General features: G+C 35.6%; 1 long non-coding RNA gene across 1 annotated transcript; it reads left to right on the top strand.

The window, feature by feature from the left end:
* Positions 1-2,320: 2,320 nt before the first annotated feature.
* On the top strand, positions 2,321-16,143 carry LOC148790527 (uncharacterized). Its single transcript, XR_016078483.1, has 2 exons — positions 2,321-2,937; positions 15,910-16,143. It is a non-coding gene; the product is annotated as an uncharacterized LOC148790527 (long non-coding RNA).
* Positions 16,144-22,009: the final 5,866 nt, after the last annotated feature.

The following is a 22,009-nucleotide window of genomic DNA, read 5'->3' as shown; positions in this document are numbered from 1 at the left end:
AAATTACCCAACACAAAAAAAGAGTCCACCCTGCCAGTCTCAAAGGACCTACCTCCTACAAAACTGGAATTGGCGGATTACTTGTTGGTGTTGGACACCCCAATTCTTCAAACTATCAATGGTTCTAAGAGCCGGTAAGCACATCAAGTGGTGAGCTGCATTAAAATGACCTTCCCATGAGTCGAGTATGGGGTCAACAAAAGGGGGACCGACATGGCATTGTTCACCTTCCTCTTTTGTCACAAAAATAATAAATACTTACTGAAATACAATAAATACTAATTTTATTATTAATAAATATTAATTTTTTTTGAAAGTTATTTTCTCGAATTATTACTTGACATAAGTGAAATTATTTATTTACGATATTATGTAAAAATATTAATTTACAATTAATTTTAATATTATGTTATATTTATTTTTGTACTTTTCAGATTTTTTTTCAAAATTTATTACATAATTCTTTATTTTAACTCTTTAAAATCTAGTTATTTTAATTATTTTGTTATTTAAAATACCCAGTTATTTAAATACTTAAATAATATATAAAATATTTAAATACTAGTTATTTATGGAATTTAATTATCCATAAAATAATAATTTATACTATTATTATATAATTTCATTATTAATTTTATAATATATTAAATTATTATTAATTTAAATATTATGTTATAATTATTTTTCTGCTTTAATTTTTTTTAATTTATTACATAATTTCGTTATTTTAACTATTTAAAAGATAGTTATGATAAATATCTAGTTATTTAAATATTTAAATTTTTTTATTTGAATTTTGTTTGTTTAAAGCTATTACATATTATTAAATGTTTGAAAAACATTTAAATTGATGATCTGAAAAAACATAACTTAAATTGTTAGTACATAATTGCGTGATATTTATTGTAAAAAAGTAAAATTATTTATTAGATAATTTGGATATTTTAACTATTTAAAATATAGTTGATAAATATTTAGTTATTTAAATATTTAAATAATCTATAAAATATTTATTTTTTTGTTACTTGAATTTTATTTATTTAAAGATATTACATATTATTAAATATTTGAAAAGCATTTAAATTGATAATCCAGAAACACATAATCTAAATTGTTTATACATAATTTTGTGATATATTTTATAAAAATATAAAATTAATTTTTATGTTTTTAATAAATATTTTAAAGTTATTATATAATTTTGTTAGAGTATTTAAATAATTCTTAAATTTTTTAATCCAAACTTTCTTTAGATAGATATAGATAAAAAGTAAGGGAGATAAACTCTCTACTAAATTAGAGATAATTGTGGAGATAAATAGGAAGTAGAGATAATTTAGAAGACAAATAAGAATTAGATATAATTCTGGAGAAAGTGGGGGAGGTAGTTTAGGATAAATTTTGTGGAAAGAGATTATTTAGGTTATTGGGAAAGTGCATCTTATTGATTGTTTAAAAAATGACCTAGAATAAAAAAAAACAAAAAAAGAAAAAAAAAGAATTTCTTGAGAGAGAGAATATAAGACAAAAAAGGGAAGATTGTCATGCCCAGTGACAATTCCATGGGCTTCTAGAGAGAATCTTGCATCTCCTTTAGAATTGCTCAGTTTAGGTAATGGGGCAAAGAGAAACCATCTGATGTGACAAGTTTTACTTATATATATATATATGGTGGTAATTCTATACTGATCCAATTGTACCGCATTATCTTGTGTTTGGTATCATTGCCATTTCAGTGGATGATATTTCATGTAAAAAAGTGTTTTGAGCAATATTGTGTTGGGTATTGTCATTGTTACCTAAAAGTTCAAATGAAATTATTTGTACTCAATGTGATACTATTAATTCTCATCCAATGGTCGAATTTAAAAATACCTTTTTCTTCATGATTGGCTCATTATTACAGATAAATTGTTTGTTTTGAAGGTAAGGTTAATGGGTATTGATGGTGTGATCTTTATCGGTGTTTTCAATTCATTGTTGATCTGAGTCTGGCTAAAACTCAGAATTTGGTAAAAAAAAATCCAATCCGAAACAGTTTAACTGCTGCCTCGTTCAACTTAATCACAAACTAACAGGTTGCACACTATATATGTCAACTTCTGGATGTCATGACTTTATGCTTGGATGTTTGATTAGGATGATGTTTTTTATTTTGGATAAATTTTCAAGATCTTGATCCATTTGAAATTTCTAGTTAACGTTATATATATACCCCACAAATGCAACAAGTCTGTTATTATGAAATTCACTCAGAGAATCCAAAGAAACATTAATCCCACATGGAGCATGGAAGATTAAAAATAGAAAGCTTACCAATGTTGTGATAAAGCATGAAGTAGACTCAGGATGCAATGAGGAAAGGAAGCCATCTAAATGATGATAAAGCCTTCCGAGGACGGCACCGGAGGTCGGAAACGCCGGCGCATCGAACACGAAAATCCCTCTTTGCCGGTGATTCAAAACTCATCGACCCAGCAGCCTGCAAACGAGTCGCCTCGCCAGCAGAACATCCCCATGCAACATGCACGTACGTGGCCTCACATGTACGCCACGTAATAAGCATGCAACACCGGCCCTTACGAACTTCAACCGCCCACCTCTTGTACAGCCTGATCCAATACCGCCACGTGCATTACATGCACCTCTCACCCGTCTACCTATACACAACCCTCATCAGTTCTGCCACGTTCGTCTCATCCCCCATCCAAGTTAAAAATCAGTATCAGCCCCATTAATCACCACGAAGGCACTCAAGATCATGAAGCTGTTCAACAAATAGACCTTCTTTCGGTTCCAATCATGAATTGGGGAATCTGGAGTCTGGACTTGACAAACCAAGTGATAGGTTTGTTATGGGTCAATACACTGCTGGTTGATCATCCTACTGAACCACACCAACTCTCTCTTTATCCAACCCTGGCCACCACCACTGAGGTATGCTTTAATTTATTAGTTCCATTTTCGTTGATCCTCATCCTCTTTTATATCATATTTACTCCGTCAATACCTTCAAAAAAAACAAGGAAAATTCTGGCTTGGAATATTAGAAAAGCACAGGATAAAAAAAAAAAAAAACGTGAGCTAGCTACTTGCTTAATCTATCCCGCCAAGAAAGGCCTGATATCGTCTGACAAATCAAAAATACTGCCCAGGCAACTTTGGCGCACAAACTATGTTTTCTGAGAAGCCTAAGGTCTATCAGGGGACTATATTGGATGGAATGATCACATAAACATCTCTGTCCCAATCAACGTACCATGGAACATTAGCCTTTTCTATGGACACCCACAAAGACATAAAACAAAGGGAAGCTTGGGATTCTCTAGAAACTTGGATCTTGATAGGAGACATCAATGATATCTACCTACTATAAGATCACAAAAATTATAACGGGAATTCACTCTCAACGTACATGAAATGGTTCATCCAGTGGTTTTCAAAATTGGATCGGACCAGAAAAACTGGTAAGTGTTCAGCCCCGGGTCCGGTTATAAAAACTGCTATCTGAGTGGTTGAACCGCAGCGGTTCGTGAGTTATATTTTTATTTTTGCTGATTCAAATAAAAAATAAAAATAAATAAATAAATAAAATGAACCCATATCCCCGATCCCACCTCTTACGTTTAGGGTGAGAATGCCCCCATTTTCGTTGTAACCCTTCCCTTCTCTTAGCCCTCACACCCAACCGATCACTTGTGGCAGCCACGACCTATGATGTCTGACGGCGACACATAATGATCGGTGGTGATTCATGGCAACCGGAAACGGCGGTGAGATTCATCTATAGCGATCAGTGTTGATTTTGCAACAGGTCCAGTAGTAATAGGTCTATCGACCAATTTGCAACAACGGCCAACGATTTTGTAGCGGTGGGTGGGGGTTTCTAGTGGCACTAATAGTTGCAACAACACTTGCAATGGCAACCACTTGCATCCAAGCCCGAGCCCACCGGCGGCGATTTTTGTAAGTTTAACACTATCACACCACCATTACCAGCAGTGAAACCGTAAAGGACCTGATGGTATAAAATGGTTACTTTGAATTTTTTTGTGAGTTTAATTGATTCTTTGAGTTTTTGCTTAATTATTTCTTTAATTAATCTTGCTTGATTCACATACTCACATTGGCTTAATTAATTTTGCTTAATTATTATTTTTTTTTTCAATTCGTCAAAGAGTGATAAAATTTCTTTTTTTTAGATTTTTTTTTGTATTTTCTACAAACATATGGTTTTTGTATTTTCTGCAAGCAATTCTCTGCAAAGAATATGATAAAATCATATTGGTTTTCTGTATTTGTTTGCAACTTTCTGTTTTATTTTTTTGTATTTATTTCCAATTTTTTGCTTTATTTTTTGTATTTATTTGTACTTTTCCGTATTTATTTTCACTTTTTTGTTTTATTTTTCTATATTTATTTGAAATTTTCTGTTTTATTTTTCTACACTTTCTATTTTATTTTTGTATTTTTTCAGTATTTATTTGTAATTTTTGTTTTATTTTTTTATATTTTTCTGTATTTATTTGCACTTTTATGTTCTATTTTTTTTGTATTTTTTAGAATGTTTCTGTACTTTTTTGTATTTTCTATTTGTTATGTACTTTGTTATTTTTTGTATTTAGATAGTTTTATTTTTCTGTTTTTTTTTTAATTTTTTTGTATTTTTTTTTTATATTTTTTATGTGTTTTGTATTGTATTATTTTTGTATTTAGATATTTTATTTTCTGTATTTTTTTCTTTTTATTTAATTTTATATTATTTTTTATTATTTATAAATATATTTTTTATTTTAATTTATTTATGACGTCTTAAGTCGAACCATTTGACCCGGATGATTGAACCGCTTAATTTCTGGTTCGTTTTTAAAAACCTTGGTTCATCCATAACCACCAACTCATTGACCTATGACTTCTCTGGACCCTCTTATCACATGGACAAATGGGCAACAAGGAGCCTATAAGGTACTTGAACGTTTCGACAGCTCTGGCCACTCATAGTTGGTTTCAGTTACAATTCATCTTATATCATTTAACCATTAACTCCTCGGACCATTGTCGAATAAAACTATTCACTACCCCACCATAAAGAAAAGAAAGAAAAACACAATTCCACTTTCAGATTTTCTTGTCCGAACACCTTGACCATAAGAAAATCATTATGGAGTCTTGGATTCTCCCCTCACAAAGCACCAATAATTCCTCTGTTCCAAAAAATAAATAGGGGAACTGTAAAAAATGTTGGCTAAAAAGATGACTTCTAAACATAAAAAAAAGTATCATAGGAGCATTCTAAGCTCTGAAACGAACTGAAATGAAGAACCACCGACTTTGAGCTATTGAGGTAAAGCTGGTGTCTATGGTTCTATTATTTGGTGTTAGAGACCTTCAGAAACACTTTTTTAGCCTTGTCACCTTCTCTTTTATTATTTTTTATAAGAAACTGAACCAGAGAACACTTTTTTCTGTATTGAACTGCAAAACCGGAAACAGAGCACAAGGAGACTCTTCTCTCTTGTCATGGTTGCTCTCAACCGATGGATGGTTAGTGTGTAATGGGGTTCTATTTATAAAGCTCAAATCACTTAGAGTAGGGCTTTCCTTCATGGTTAAGGAACTACAAAAACCAGAGGCTCCATCAACCTCTATTTTACAAACCATTAAATCGGAAACCATGCACTCCCTCTCTCAATGGGAGCCTTAGGTGGGCTTCTACAAATAATGTAACTTGCCCTTTCATCAGCTAGCTCCAGACACTATTGGGTCTCCAATGTCTAATTCACCTCAAGCCACTATGAACTCTTGGCTGAATGAGTCTCCAGACATTATACACTACACAGGTGTATCCTACCAATCGTGCATATCGGGTTCGATATGCCACCGTATCGGCGCGTATCACATAATATCAGTTGATATGCACCGAAGCATATTGATTAGCATCTCACTATAAAAAAAAAGAGGAGCGTGACTCGAATTTAAGTTGGTGAATGCCCATTTATATTAACCACAAAGCCATTTGGTATTTCATGTTAATATGTGCAATAAAATAATTTTTATTAAACTTAATGTTTACATGCAAATAAAAAACTATATTTATTTTTGAAAACATTAATTATAAATTAAAAAGAACAATATTCAAAATTAGTATTTTATAAATCAATGGAATAAATAATTTATAAAAACCACACACACAGGCATATTATATATATATATATATATCAAAAATGAATTTTAATTTAAAAATTTATACAAATATAATATTCATTACAAAATAATTATTTTAATACTTAAATTATATAAATTTGAATAAGGTATATATATCTTAAATTTTTATAAATTATTAATTAATATTTTAATTTGCATTAAATAATAATGTATTTCTTATTTACAAAAATAAAAGTATCATTTACAAAGTATTTGAAAATACAATATAAATTGAATCTATGAAATCCATTAATCTACATTTTATACAAAAAATAAATTTTAACTTCAAAATTTTATAAAAATAAAATATTAATAATGGATTAATTATTTTAGTAATTAAAATTTATGAATTTTCATATGATATGCATTTTCAAAATTTTAATAGATTTGATATATTTTAAGTTAAGATTGTATACTTTTATAAATTATTAATTAATATTTTAATTTATAATTTATAATAACATATTTATTGTTTACAAAAATATAAATATTATTTATCAAGCATTTAAAAATTAATGTTTTAGTTGAATTTTTTGTTAAAATAAAAAAATAAAAATAGTAAATACAAAAAAATGATATAATAATTCAAATATAATAGTTGCATATGCTTTATGCCTTACACTTTAATAGAAAATAAAATAATATTGACTTTTTGCATGTATTAATTTGTAAAAATCTATATTATATTTGCCTTGGACTCTTGATAGATGTATTATTAATAAAACTGTATAATATCCACATGTCTTGTTATATTAATTATAATATATTTTTTCATATTATATATATATATTATTTAAATATACAATTCCTATGTATTTATATTATTTATAGTTGTTTTGACATTAAATTAATGCTATTGATATATTTATGGAATTTGTGTGCATTTTCTTAGGGTATCCAAGCGTTTTTATGTTTTTACATTCGTATTCATGTGTTTCCCAAGCGTATCCATATCCAAGTTGTTCAATATGATACCCGATACCGATACATTAATCCTTGGTGTACCCACTAAAATTGAGAGAAAAGATAGAGATATATTTATCAGAATAAGTAACTTTATTGTGATCACATACCATGGTGTCAACAAGAACCATTACACTCAATATAAATCCAATTTATCAACAATGTCCACCAACCTAATGTGCGCTACATGCTCTAAAAAGAGCTTGGGTGGAAGTCCTTTCGTTAATGGATCAGCCAACATGAGTGTAGTACTAATATGTTCTATTGACACAATCTGATCTTGAATCCTTTCCCTTACAATGAGGTACTTGATGTCAATGTGCTTCGACCTTGTTCTTGTCTTATTATTCTTTGAGTAAAACACGACAACAACATTATCACAATAAATCCTCATCGATCTCTGAATGGAGTCCACTACACGAAGACTTGAGATAAAATTATGCAACCATATGGCATGATTGGTTGTTTCATAATAGGCTATGAATTCTGCTTCCATAGTGGATGAAGCAATCCTTGCAGTTTGTTTTGCACTTCTCCATAAAATTGACCCTTCCACCATCATGAAGATATAACCAGAGGTAGATGCATGAGTATCCTGACATCCAACAAAGTCAGAATCTATATACCCTATTACCTCTAAGTTTTCTGAGTGCTTATAAGTGAGTATATAATTCATAGTCCCTTGCAAATAGAGCATGACTTTCTTGGCTGCCTTCCACTTATCGATATCGAGATTCTTTTGGTATCTTCCAAGCATACCAACAATAAATAAATGCTATATCAGGATGGGTACATACATCTTCATACATAAGACTTCCCACAACCGATGCATAGCGAATGTTGTTCATTTGCTCTTGTTCTAACTGGTTCTTAGGGCATCAGAGCAAACTAAACTTATCTCCTTTTACTACAGGGGCTGTAGTGCTAGCACAATTTTGCATGTTAAACCTTTTAAGCACCTTTTCTATATATGCTTTCTGGGATAAACCTAGGATAATGCGGGACCGATCTCGAAAAATCTAAATGCCTAAAACATAAGAAGCTTTACCGAGATCCTTTGTATCAAAATTATTTGATAAAAACCTTTTGACCTCACGTAACATTGCAAGATTATTACTAGCAAGCAAGATATCATCAACATATACGGTTAAGATTATATAATTGCTCCCACTAGCCTTTAGGTATATACACCAGTCAACAATATTTTCCTTAAATCCATAATTAGACAACATATTATAGAATTTTAGGTACCACTGGAGAGATGCCTGCTTCAGACCATAAATGGATTTCTTTAATTTATAAATTAAACCTTTCTTCCAATCTACTTCAAAACCTTCTAGTTGTTGCATGTAGACTTTTCATGTAGATCTCCATTTAGAAAGGCTATTTTGACATCCATTTGAGTTCTAAATCAAAATGAGCAACTAGGGCCATGATTATCCTAAATGAGACATTTGATACTGGAGATAAGGTCTTTGTATAGTCTATTCCTTCTTTCTGAGTGTATCATTTCACAATGAGCCAGGCTTTATATCTTTCAATGTTCTCCTTAGGGTCTTGTTTGGTTTTAAAAACCCATTTACAGCATATTGGCTTGACTCCTTCAGGTAGAACAATGAGATCCCAGACATCATTGTTTTTCATGGATTCCAGCTTATACTTCATGATTGTTAACCAATGAGCTGATTCCTTTGAGTTGATGACCTCAGCAAATGATATAGGATCATTTTCCAAATTCAGCTCATGCTCACACTAACTTGTGTATCAGTCTCAAGAGTTTTATTGGTATGATCACCGAATTTTCCTGAACAGTGATATGCCTGGATCTAGAGCTCTCTCTAGAATTCCCAAATTCTATAAATTCGACTTGTCTAGATTCCACAATTTTGGTATTCAAAGTAGGGTAAAAGAATCTATAACACTTAGATTTTTTACGGTAACCAACAAAATAACCACTAATTGTTTTGGGATCCAGTTTACCTGATTGTAGCTTATGAATTTTTACCTCAGTTGGACAACCCCAAACACACAAATACCCTAATTTGGGTTTCCTACCAGTCCACAATTCATATGGGGTATTAGGGACTGCTTTAGTAGGAACCTTGTTAAGAATATGTACAACTGTTTTTAAGGCTTCTCCCTATAAATTCTCAGGTAAACTTGGATTACACAACATACTTCTTACCATGTCCATGAGAGTATGGTTTTGTCGCTCCGCTACTCCATTCTGCTCAAGTGTACATGGCATGGTGTAGTTTGCAACAATCCCATGTTCTCGTAGAAATAAGGCAAAGGCACTTGGATTATGGCCTGTTTTGGTGTATCTACCGTAATATTCACCTCCTCTATTAGATCATATATTTTTTATCTTCTTATTGAGCAGATTTTCAACTTCTGCCTTAAAGATCTTGAAAACATCAAGTGCCTCTGATTTCTCATGAATCAGATACACGTAACTGTATCTGGAGAAATTATTTATAAAGGTAATGAAGTATCTGTGTCCTCCCATAGTAGGAGTAGGGAATGGTCCACAAATATCGGTGTATTGTTTCTAGTAACTCTACACATCTTGTGTTTCCCCTTTTAATGGTCTTGGTGGATTTTTCCATTATGCAATTCATACACGTGTCAAAGTTAGAATAATCCAGTGAATTGAGGATTCCATCTTTTGTGAGACGTTCCATTCATACTCTAGAAATGTGGCCTAATTTTTTATGCCACAGAATGGATGAATTCTCATTCACTTGATTTGTTTTATATCTGACCATATAATTCTCATGCAAGTTATATGTGCTATAGGGAAAAATAGGTCCAAATTAATCTTGTAAAGATTTTCGATAACACACCACACCCAACTTGAATGGAATCATGGAATAGAGTGAAACTTTTGTTCTTAAACTTAAATTTAAAGCCAAAGGAAACAAGTTTAAGAACTGAAATAAGGTTTCTCTTAAATGTAGGTACATATAGTGTATATAATAAGTCTAGATGAAAGCCATTATCCAAAATGAGATGATATATCCCTACGGATTCAATCTATCTCTATTCCATTGCCAACAACTATGGTACATTCTCCCTTATGTTGTCATCAACTTGTGAAAAGGCCCTACAGAGAAACTGCGACATGAGTTGTAATGTCTGTATCCGCCCACCATGTATTAGGTTTGCTAACTAGATAAGATTCAGAAAACATAAAGATAGAATTCTTACCTTTTTTTGTCGAGCCATGTCACATATTTGGGGCATTCTTTCTTTACATGTCCCTTCCTTTTATAGAAGAAGTTGCATGCTTTATGATCCCCGCCTTCTGCAGCTGCAACTTTTTCTTTGCCCTTCCTTTGACCTTTCCTCCTAAAGTGTCTCTTATGTGGTTCATTGGTTAGGTATGCACTTTCAGGCATTTTACTTTTAAGCCTTTTCTCTTCTTGAACACACATGGTGGTTAGCTTGCTCAACTTCCATTTCTCTTTCTGCATATTATAGTTGATCTTAAATGGACTAAATTGTGCAGGAAAAGAAGCCATAATGAAATGCACAAGGAAACCTTCAGATATTTTAATATCCATTCCTTTTAATTAGTTCACCATGTCAATCATCTTCATAATGTGCTCACGTTCCCCACTATGATCATATTTCATGGTGATCATTTTGATCATGAGGGTACTCGCTAATGTTTTAGTGGAGCCAACAAAGTGTTCTTTTACTGCTCTTAAATGATCCATTGTACTTTCTTTCTTAGGAATTGCATCACGAATTGCGTTTAGAGTGTTTCCACTTTTCATAAAGTGCCTTTTGCTCACTAGTATTGGCACCAGTGATTTTAGTGGGTTTTTTCTATCCTAATTGCAAGGTCTAGATCCATACACCCTAGAACAATCATAATCTGGTCCTTCCACTTGTTAAAGTTTGTACCAATTAACATTTCAATGCTAGATAAGTAACCAATAACCATTGCTGGATTAACAACTGCAAGTTTCATAATAAATGCAGAAAAAAGTCATGCCACATAAAACATACACACATATGAATAATCTAATTCAAAATAGGGTAATTATCAATTAGATCTCATCAAAACCGTTACATTATCCTGATTAGGTCTTGACCCAAGATTGATGTAGGATATCGTTCCTCCGTTGGGCTGAACAATAATTCTACAAATGATCTCAATGGTCCAGACTAAGTAAGTGATTATGCCGGTTGGGTAAGCCCATCACCGTTGGTTATGAGTTTCCCCAAATAGAACTCCTTATTTATTTTTTCCATCGCACTCTAACTACTCAAAGTAGCATCCTTCCGTTGGGCCAATCCGTTACCCATCGTAGTTAAGTGCATCTTATTTATGGAGGAGAACCTCAATCATACCCCAAATAAAGACAATATAAGTCTTATATACGCATAGTAATCATTGCCACATGCCTTTTCAAGAGAGCAAATAGTAGACATTTTAAAAATTGATAAACAATTATGCAAAACTGCAAAAACCAGTAGAACAATCACTAAATTGTAATGAAATGTGCATATCTATAGGTTAGTTTTGAATGAAATTTTGAACAAAAATTGAAAATAGGGTCCTCTATGATCCCTCCAAATTTTAGTTCAATTCGAGGTCGAAACCCCCCTAAACCAGCCTCTAGAAGTTATCAGTATGATAGTAAAACAACAGATCAATCATAGAACCAGTCTAATATCTCCTTATCCAAAGGGAGTTTTTATCTAAAATTTCATACATAAGAGGGTCATAATGGAGGCCCACAAACTTTCAGTCAAATCAGAGTTCAAAAACCCCTTGAACCAGCCACACAAATGCAACCTTGTCATGGTCTATTGGGTTGAACCAAACCGGTTCTAATAGCACCAACCAAATCTGGGCAGAATCGAACCGATTCAAACCAAAACCCTAATCGATCGGGTTGGACCAGACTAGATTGGGTCAGACCAGATCGAATCGGAATGACATGGCATAAGTTAATCGGGTCAGGTTGGGTATCCAGGGCATCTGACCCTCAAACTTCATCTTCTTCACCTGAATCTGGGTGCTATAGTGTTCATTTGATTGAGTGAACAAAACAACACCGATCGGGTGTTGAATAATAGTTGTTATGTCACTGTCGACCACACAGGAGTCCTTTTCTGGCAAGAAACTGGCCGAAAATTGCTGGAATCCGGTGATTTTCAGATATGAAATTCTTTTCAAAATCAGGAAGAAAACAATAAAATTTCATCTGTTTTAGAGCTTAGAGTGGCTTTGGTACCAATTGTTAGTTAGAAAGATGACTTCTAAACATAAAAGAAGCATCATAGGAGCATTCTAAGCTCTAGAAACGAAGTGAAATGAAGAACCACCGACCTTGGGCTATTGAGGTAAAGTTGGTGTACATGGCTCTATTTCGGTGTTAGAGACTTGGCTCTATTCCAGTGTTAGAGACCTTCAGAAACACCTCTTTGCCTTTGACACCTTCTCTTCTACTCTTCTCTACAAGAAACCGAACTAGAGAACACCTTTCTCCTTTTTGAACTACAACACCAAAAATAGAGCTAAAGGGAGACTCTTCTCTCTAGTCACTGTTGCTCTCAACCAATGGATGGCTAGTGCGTGTATATGGGGTTCTATTTATAGAGCCCAAACCACCTAGAGAGGGGCCTTCCTTCATTGTTAAGGAACTGCAAAACCAGAGGCTCTGTCAACCTCTATTGTACAAACTATTAAACCTGAAACCATGCACTCCCTCTCTCAATGGGATCCTGAGGTAGGCTTCTAGAAACAACTTGCCATTTCAGCAGTTAGTTCCAAACACTACTGGGTCCCTAGTGTCTGGTTCACCTCGAGCCACTATGAAATCTTGCTAACTCTAAACGGAATGGATACCCTTAGGTTCACCATACTGGGTCATTGATGGCCATATTAAGTTAAATAGAAAGATTCATCTCAACCAAGTGGGGGATTGTTAGAATTCATTCAACCAAGAGTTCATAGTGGCTTGAGATGAATCAGACACTAGGACCCAGTAGTGTCTGAAGCTAGTTGCTGAAATTGCAATATGTTTCTAGAAGGCTCCCACTGAGAGAGAGAGAGAGTGCATGGTTTCAAGTTTAATGATTTGTAAAATAGAGGTTGATGGAGACTCTAGTTTTAGCTCCTAAACCATGAAGGAAGGCCCCTCTCTAGGCGGTTTGGGCTCTATAAATAGAATTCCATACATACACTAGCCATCCATTGGTTGAGAGCAACTGTGACTAGAGTGAAGAGTCTCCCTTGCGCTTTATTTTCAGTTTTGCAGTTCGTCAAGGAGAAAGGTGTTCTCTGGTTCAGTTTCTTGTAGAGAAGAGTAGAAGAGAAGGTGACAATGCCAAAGAGGTGTTTCTAAAGGTCTCTAACACCAGAATAGAGCCATGGATGCCATCTTTATCTCAATAGCTTAAGGTCTATGGTTCTTCATTTCAGTTTGTTTCTAAAGCTTAGAATGCTCCTATGATGCTTCTTTTATGTTTAGAAGTCATCTTTCTTGCTAACAATTGGTATCGGAGCCACTTTATGCTTTTTAAACAGCTAAAAATTTGTTGTTTTCTTCTCAGCTTTGAAAAGAACTTTATCTGAAAATTGCCGGATTCCAACAATTTCCAGCCGGTTTCATGCTGGAATATGACTCTTGGGTGGTCAGCGGCAACATATCGACCAATCACCGTTGACTATCCACCCTTCAACACCCGTTTGGTGCTGCTGTGTTCGCCAATCAAATGAACATTGTAGCACCCAGATTCGAGCGAAGAAGATGAAGCTTGAGGGTCGGGTGACTTAGATACCCAACCCGACTTGGTTAACTTATGCTACGCCATTATGGTCTGACTTGGCCTAGTCCAGTCCAATCCCAGTTTGGTATGGGTTTTGGTTTAAATCGATTTGAGTTCGCATGGCTTTGGCCAACGCTGTCATAACCGATTGGGTTTGGATCTGGTTCAGTTTGGTTCAACCCAATATACTATGACAAGGTCACATTTGTGTGGCCAGTTCAAGGGTTTTTTAACTCCAATTTTGTTGACATTTTGTGGGCCCCCCAGATCCTAGGACTCTCTTATGTATGAAATTTTAGATAAAAACTTCCTTTGGATACAGAGATATTGGACCGATTCAATGACTGATCCGTCGGTTCACTATAATATTGATAACTTTTGGAGGCTGGTTCAGGGGTTTCCAACCTCAGGTTGAACTGAAATTTGGAGGGATCATAGAGGACCGTATTTTCTATTCTTGTTCAAAATTTCTTTCAAAAATAACCTATAGATATGCATATTTCATTATGGTTAGTAATTATTCTACTAGTTTATGCAGTTTTGCATAATTGTTTATCAATTTTTGAAATGCTTGCTATTTGCTCACTTGAAAAGGCCTGTGATAATGATTATTGTGCATATATATATATATTGTCTTTATTTGGGGTATGACTGTGAGACTCTCCTCCATTAATAAGTCATGTATTTGCACCTAACTACAATGGTTAGCGGTCTAACACAACGAAATGATGCTACTTTGAATAGTTAGAGTGGGATGGAAAGACTAAATTAGGGGTTCTGTTTGGGAAAATTTGTGACCCAACGGTTATGAGATTACCCAACCGGAAGGATCACTTAATTACTTTGGGCCATTGAGATCATTGTGGAATTATAATTCAGCCCAACGGAGGAATGATATCCTACACCGATCTTGGGTCAAGACCTAATCAGGATTATGCAATGGTCTTGATGAGATCTAATTGATGATTACCTCATTTTGAGTTAGATTATTGATATGTGTGTGTGTTTTATGTGGCATGACATTTTTTTTGCGTTTATTATGAAACATGCAATTGTCAATCCAACAATGGTTACTGGTTACTTATCTGGCATTGAAATGCTAACTAGTATGAACTTTAACAAGTGGAAGCACCAGATTATGATTGTTCTAGGGTGCATGGATCTGGACTTGCAATTAGGACAGAAAAACCCACTGAAATCATTGATGCCAGTACTAGTGAGCAAAAGGCACTTTATGAAAAGTGGGAATGCCCTAATTGCATGAGTCTCATGATCATAAGGAGCACCATTTCCACTGTAATCCGTGATGCAATTCCTGAAAAGGAAAGGACAATGGATTGTTTAAGGGCAATAGAAGAACAGTTTGTTGGCTCCACTAAAGCATTAGTAAATACCCTCATGATCAAAATGATCACCGTGAAATATGATGGTCGTAGTGGGGTACGTGAGCACATTATGAAGATGATTGACATGGTGAACCATTTTAAAGGAATGGATATAGAAATATCCGAAGGTTTCCTTGTGCACTTCATTATGACTTCTCTTCCTACACAATTTGGTCCATTTAAGATGAACTATAATATGCAGAAAGAGAAATGGAAGATGAGTGAGCTGACCGCCATGTGTGTTCAAGAAGAAAAAATGCTTAAAAGTGAAATGTCTGAAAGTGCAGACCTAACGAATGGACCACATAAGTGACATTTCAAGAGGAAAGGTCAAAAGAAGGGCAAAGAAAAGGTCGTAGCTATAGAACGAGGGGATCATAAAGCATGCTACTTCTTATATAAAAAGATGGGACACATAAAGAAAGAATGCCCCAAATATGCGACATGGGTCGACAAAAAAGATAAAAATTTTATCTTTATGTTTTCTGAATCCTGTCTAGTTAGCAAACCATCTAATACATGGTGGGTGGATATAGGCACTACAACTCATGTCGTGGTTTCTTTGTAGGGCTTTCTGACAAGTTGACGACAACACAAGGGAGAATGCACCATAGTCATTGGCAATGGAATAGAGATAGGTATTGAAGCCGTAGGGACATATCGTCTCATTTTGGAAACCAACTTTCATCTAGACTTAGTAGATACGCTATATGTAAGTACATTTAAGATAAACCTTATTTCAGTTCCTGAACATGATTCCTTTGGCTTTGAATTGAAGTTTAAAAACAAAAATTTCACTCTATTCCATGATTCCATTGAAGTTGGGTGTGGTGTGTTATGCGAAAATCTTTACAAGATTAATTTGCACCCTATTTTTGCTTATGGCCCATATATAGCTTGTATGAGGATTATATGATCAAAAATAAAAGAAACCAAGTGAATGAGAATTCATCCATTTTGTGGCATAAAAGATTAGCCTACATTTCTAGAGTAAGAATAGAATGTCTCACAAAAGATGGCATCCTTAATTCATTGGATTATTCTGACTTTGACATGCGTGTAGATTGTATAAAGGGAAAATTCACCAAAACCACTAAAAGGGGAGCCATAAGATGTGTAGAGTTAATGGAAACAATACACGTAGATATTTGTGGATCATTCCCTACTCCTACTATGGGAGGACACAAATAATTCATTTCCTTTATAGAAGATTTCTCCAAATACAGTTTCGTGTATTTGATTCATGTGAAATCAGAGGCAATTGATGTTTTCAAGATCTTTGAAGGCAGAAGTTGAAAAACAACTCAATAAGAATATCAAAAGTATACAATTTGATAGAGGAGGTGAATATTATGGTAGATGCACCAAAACTAGAAAAAATCCAAGTGTCTTTGCCTTATTTTTATGAGAACATGGGATTGTTGCAAATTACACCATGCTAGGTACACCTGAGCAAATGGAGTAGAAGAGCAACAAAACCATACTCTCATGGACATGGTAAGAAGTATGCTATGTAATTCAAGTTTACCTGAGATTTATGGGGAGAAGCCTTACAAACAACTGTACATATTCTTAACAAGGTTCCTACTAAAGCAGCCCCTAATATCCCATATGAATTGTGGACTGGTAGAAAACCCAAATTATGGTATTTGTGTGTTTGGGGTTGTCCAATTAAGGTAAAAGTTCATAATCCGCAATCAGGTAAAGTAGATCCCAAAACAATTAATGGTTATTTGTTGGTTACCCTGAAAGATCTAAGGGTTACAGATTCTTCTGCCCTACTTTCAATACTAGAATTGTGAATCTAGGCAAGCCGAATTTTTAGAATTTGGGAATTCTAATGGGGAGCTTTGGATCCAAGAAGATCACCTTTCAAGAAAATTTGGTGATCATACATGTACTAGTCATACAGGAAAGAGTTGTACCAATTGAAACTCTTGAGATTGATGCGCAAGTTATCTAGAATAATGAAATCGCTGAAAATACAAAACCAGTAAAACAAATCCCATTAACATCTCAAAGAATTCGGAGATCGGCATTATCAAATGACTATGAAGTCTATTTAAATGAGTGTGAGCACGAGTTGAATTTGGAAAATGATTCTGTATCATTTGCTAAGGCCATTAACTCATGGAATCAGCTCATTGGTTATAAGCCATGAAGGATGATCTAGAATCCATGAAAAGCAATGATGTCTGGGATCTCGTTGTTCTACCTGAAGGAGTCAAGCCAATCGGCTCTAAACGGGTTTCTAAAACCAAACAGGATTCTAAGGGGAACACTGAAAGATATAAAGCCTGGCTCGTTGCAAAATGATACACTCAGAAAGAAGGAATAGACTGTACAGAGACATTCTTATGTACGTAGATGTATGCACCCGTCCTGATATAACATTTATTGTTGGCATGCTTGGAAGATACCAAAAGAATCCTAGTATCAACCAATGGATGGAAGCCAAGAAAGCCATGCGCTATTTGCAAGGGACTAGGAATTATATGCTCACTTATAAGCCCTCAGGAAACTTGGAGGTAATAGGGTATAAAGATTGCGACTTTGTTAGATGTCGGGATACTTGTGCATCTACCTATGGTTATATCTTCATGATGACGGGAGGACCTATTTCATGGAAAAGTGCAAAACAAACCGCAAGGCTGCTTCATCCACTATGGAAGTAGAATTCATAGCGTATTATGAAGCAACCAGTCATGTCACATAGTTGCGTAATTTTATCTCAGGTGTTCGAATAGTGGATTCAATTCAAAAACCGATGAGGATTTATTGTGATAATGTTGCTACCGTGTTTTTTCAAAGAATAAGACAAGAATAGGGTCGAAGCACATTGACATCGAATACCTCATCGTAAGGGAAATGATTCAGGATCATATTGTGTCAATAGAACTGTTAGACAGTTTTGTATGCCCTTAGTTTCAATCAGAATGATGTACATTATGAGTTTATTGTAAATAAATAAAGATACATATTTGATTCATGTTCCCTTGTAAATAAATAAACTGGACACTTAATGAGACTCGTGTTAGTTTAGAATGTTCACAGCCAGTGGGTCGGTCTGGGGAGACCTATCCTGACAAGGCTGACACTGTGGTGCCACCAAGTCGGTTGGGGTGGCCTGTCTCAGCTGCCAGGGTGAGACCCTAGGCACATACAGTGTAGGATTAATTGAATCTTTGAACTGGACCAGATTTCCAGTATTGCCCTGGACCTTGGAGATTGATGGGCAAAACTGGAAAGTTACACCCGACCCCTAGACTCGATTATGATACTGCACTAGGTGTCGGATTGGGCTATCTTTGATGTACCAATCAGTGAGATCCTTAGCGGGGGTCAAAACCTAGGTATGTTGGGACAGTCCGAGAATTCATCTGAGTGGGTGATCATAGTGACAGGATCAGCCCCTTTGTCGGACAAAGGTAATGATCGGGGATGCACTCTCACTGATGGAAACCAAGACTGCCGGCAACCGATTTCAATCATTGATATTTGTTTTGCAAAATATATTTTATATAAGATATAAAAGTATATATATGGTTTCTAAAATGTTTGCAAAAGGTTTTAATTCCCGGGATCCATATGAGTGGAGAGTGCAACACTGTTCTTTGCAGCCGATGGAGAGGTCCTCTCTTGTCGGGTAGTGTATGATCATTATGGGCTGAGAGGTTAAGTGTAAGACCATTGGGGATAATACTTGATGGGCTAATCTTGCATCTGCCCACAATCCCTGGGTGTTACAAGGTGGCTTGGCCCAGGGACCTCTTAGGGTAAGTGTTGGGCCCGTAGAGCCCATTTGATGGGTTTCAGGGGGTGTACTGTCTTTAACAGTGTATTCGGCCAGGCCTTGTAACAAAGGCTGGGCCGAACCCATGTGGCTGATGTGTAGATCAATGCTTGGGTCCCACGCCATACAAGGAAGCCCAACTGGGCAGCAGTTAAGAGGGTTAAGTGAGCACATAAGCTTAATGGGCCTAAAGCCCATTTCGAATGGGGCTGTTTATTTAGTTAATAAAGGGGCGAAATCTGAAGTGGATCAGCTAATAGGATTGGGCTTAGACCCTATCCACTTAGAGAGTCCAAGATCTAAATAAGATTTAGATCTGGAAACCTCCTAATCAGATTAGGAGATGGCTGATCTGATCTCCAGATAAGATAAGGATTATCCCTTATCAGATTTGGATTAGCAACTCCTAATCAGATTTGGATTAGCAACTCCTAATCTGATTAGGGGCTGATCCCTTTAAGATTATAAAAGAAGAAGGGGGCGGCAGCCTTTAGAGACAATAGACACACACAGATCATCAGGTTTTCTTTAGTGCCGAAATCAAGAAGAGAGAATTCTGCTCCCTGCAAATACTCTCTTGCCGCCTCCCTGTTCTTGCCGCCCTGTTTGCCAGTTCGATCTCCACTTGTGGGACAAGTCAAGATTGGATCTTGACATCAGTCCTTTGAGAAAGGATTGAAAGGAAGTTATGCTCACGTACCATCTTGCTGATTCTTGCGAATGACAGAGTTCTTGGAGAAGAACACTGCTGATTCTGCTCCACCTGCACTGCGCCATCTTTAGTGGGAGCAGTCTTTGGATCCTTCCTTGGGCGTGAACACCTTCGTTGGGAGATATTACTTCTCCATATCAGGTATAATCCTTCCCACTCCTTTTTGGTTCAGATCTGGTTCAGTTTATGGTTCAAGATTGATCCTTGAAAATATGATTTTCTAAATGGGGAATACGATTCCCAGTTGAAGGGAGAGAAAAATTTTTGAAATTCGCCCCTTATTCCGCAATCTTTTGGGCATCCATAGGATGGATCTCTCATCCCTTCAGTGGTATCAGAGCCATGGTTCAAATCTTGAACCAGTTTGTTTCAGATCTGAACCTGCGCAATTGGGCAGAAGGTGTTCTACCCAGTTTGCGCAGATATGGGTTTTGGGAAATTTGTTCCCAAAATTAATGGGCGAATAATCTGAAATTAATTTTATATAAATCTGATTATTATTTAGAATTGATCTTTATGATTTTCTTGATTTATGGGCTATTCGTACAAGAGGAGATCGAAATCTTGGTTTGCGCAGGGAACCTGCAAGATTTGCAGTTTCTTGATTTATTTATTACATTTGGTCTGTAAATAATTTTTTTTTTTATTTTCTAGACTCAATGTATAGGCATTCGATCTGATGTAATTATTAATAGAAATAGGATTTCTATTTATTTTAATTTTGGATCGAAGATGGCGGCGCACAAAGGGAGATTTCGCAGAGAAGAAGATTTCGCAGATGGGAGAATCGCTATCTGCGATTTGCAGTTTGTGAAACTGCATTCTGTGATCTAACCTCTGTTTTGCAGGATGGATTGTGCGAAAAGCCCTGATTTACTGATTGTTGTTTTTCTTTTATCAGTGATTAATTTCAAATTATTTTCTTGAATTAAAGATTTAATTAAAGATCAAACCCTAGACCCATTCGAACCAAGATTGGTTCAAACTATTTGGACCGAATCTAGGGTTCAATCAAGGCTGAAAGTCAGCCCTAATTTTCCCACTGATGGGCCTAAGGATTGATATTTAATTAAATGGTTAATTCGGCCCAACCTGTAAAGGCCCAGTTTTAAACAGTTAAAACTGCTAAAAGCCCACTTAACCCTTAAAGCTATATGGGTTGAACCGTTCGGCCCACATACCTGAATATTAATGGTTAATATTATGGATTTAAAATGGGCTTCAAATGGGCTTTACAGATAATTAATTGATTGGATCAATTTATCCCTGCATGTGATGTATGGATGTGTGATGTGCTACGTACATGGGCCATAAGTACTTGGCCCATGCTCAATCGACAGTGGCTCTTTCGCACACCATGGCTGAATGCACATCATTGCCATGGTGTCCCTTTTGGTCATTGGATGACCTCCCTCAGTGGTGGGCCCCACACCTCATCATGAGGTCTCGTGCGGAACCCTAGCCGATTTAGGCCCACCAAAATCTGACTTTATGAAAGTCAGTGGGAGCCACTTTGGTTTGACTTAAAGATAGAACTAGGGCGTAATTATCTGTTCCCTCCAGATGATATGAGTGCATGTGATAGGGAGATTCATATGATGAACTCTCTAAAGGCCTTCCATCATTAGCACGAGGATGGGTCCTTCAGTAATGAGGAAACGCACCAGAAAATGGGCTATCCATTTGCTGTTGGGCTTGTCTAAGTGTTTCATAAAATGATAGGGGCGTCATAGACCGATGTGGGAGGGGCTTCACCAGAAAATGGGAACTCTCTCACGGTACCTTGGCGTTCACGAATATGATGGGTAAGCACTCACTGAACGGAATGGTTTACCTGAAAACGGCTCTGAACCTTGTTTGACAGAGGCCAAAGGGAAAACTCATATGATGAGTGGATATGATCCTTCACAGAAAGGTGGTGGGGTTATGCAGCTGAAACAGTTGGTTTCATGCACCCTATGTGATTTCCCACATTTCCAGAGACAACCCGTAGTCTCCGTCACTGAGAAAGGAGGGAAATCTCAGAGACGAATAAATGGAAATGGATCGTAGATTAAAATCCATATCTATGAAATGAACATGAATCAAATTAGGTCGTGGACTGATGTTTGCTCTTTTATCAGAAAATGGCAAACGGATCATTTGCAAAGGTACTTGATGACA

Source organism: Nelumbo nucifera, chromosome 7 (assembly GCF_055504915.1).
Source record: "Nelumbo nucifera cultivar China Antique chromosome 7, China Antique-T2T, whole genome shotgun sequence".
Lineage (NCBI taxonomy): Eukaryota > Viridiplantae > Streptophyta > Magnoliopsida > Proteales > Nelumbonaceae > Nelumbo > Nelumbo nucifera.
The sequence above is the reverse complement of the archived record's forward strand: the minus strand, read 5'-3'. Positions and strand labels throughout refer to the sequence as shown.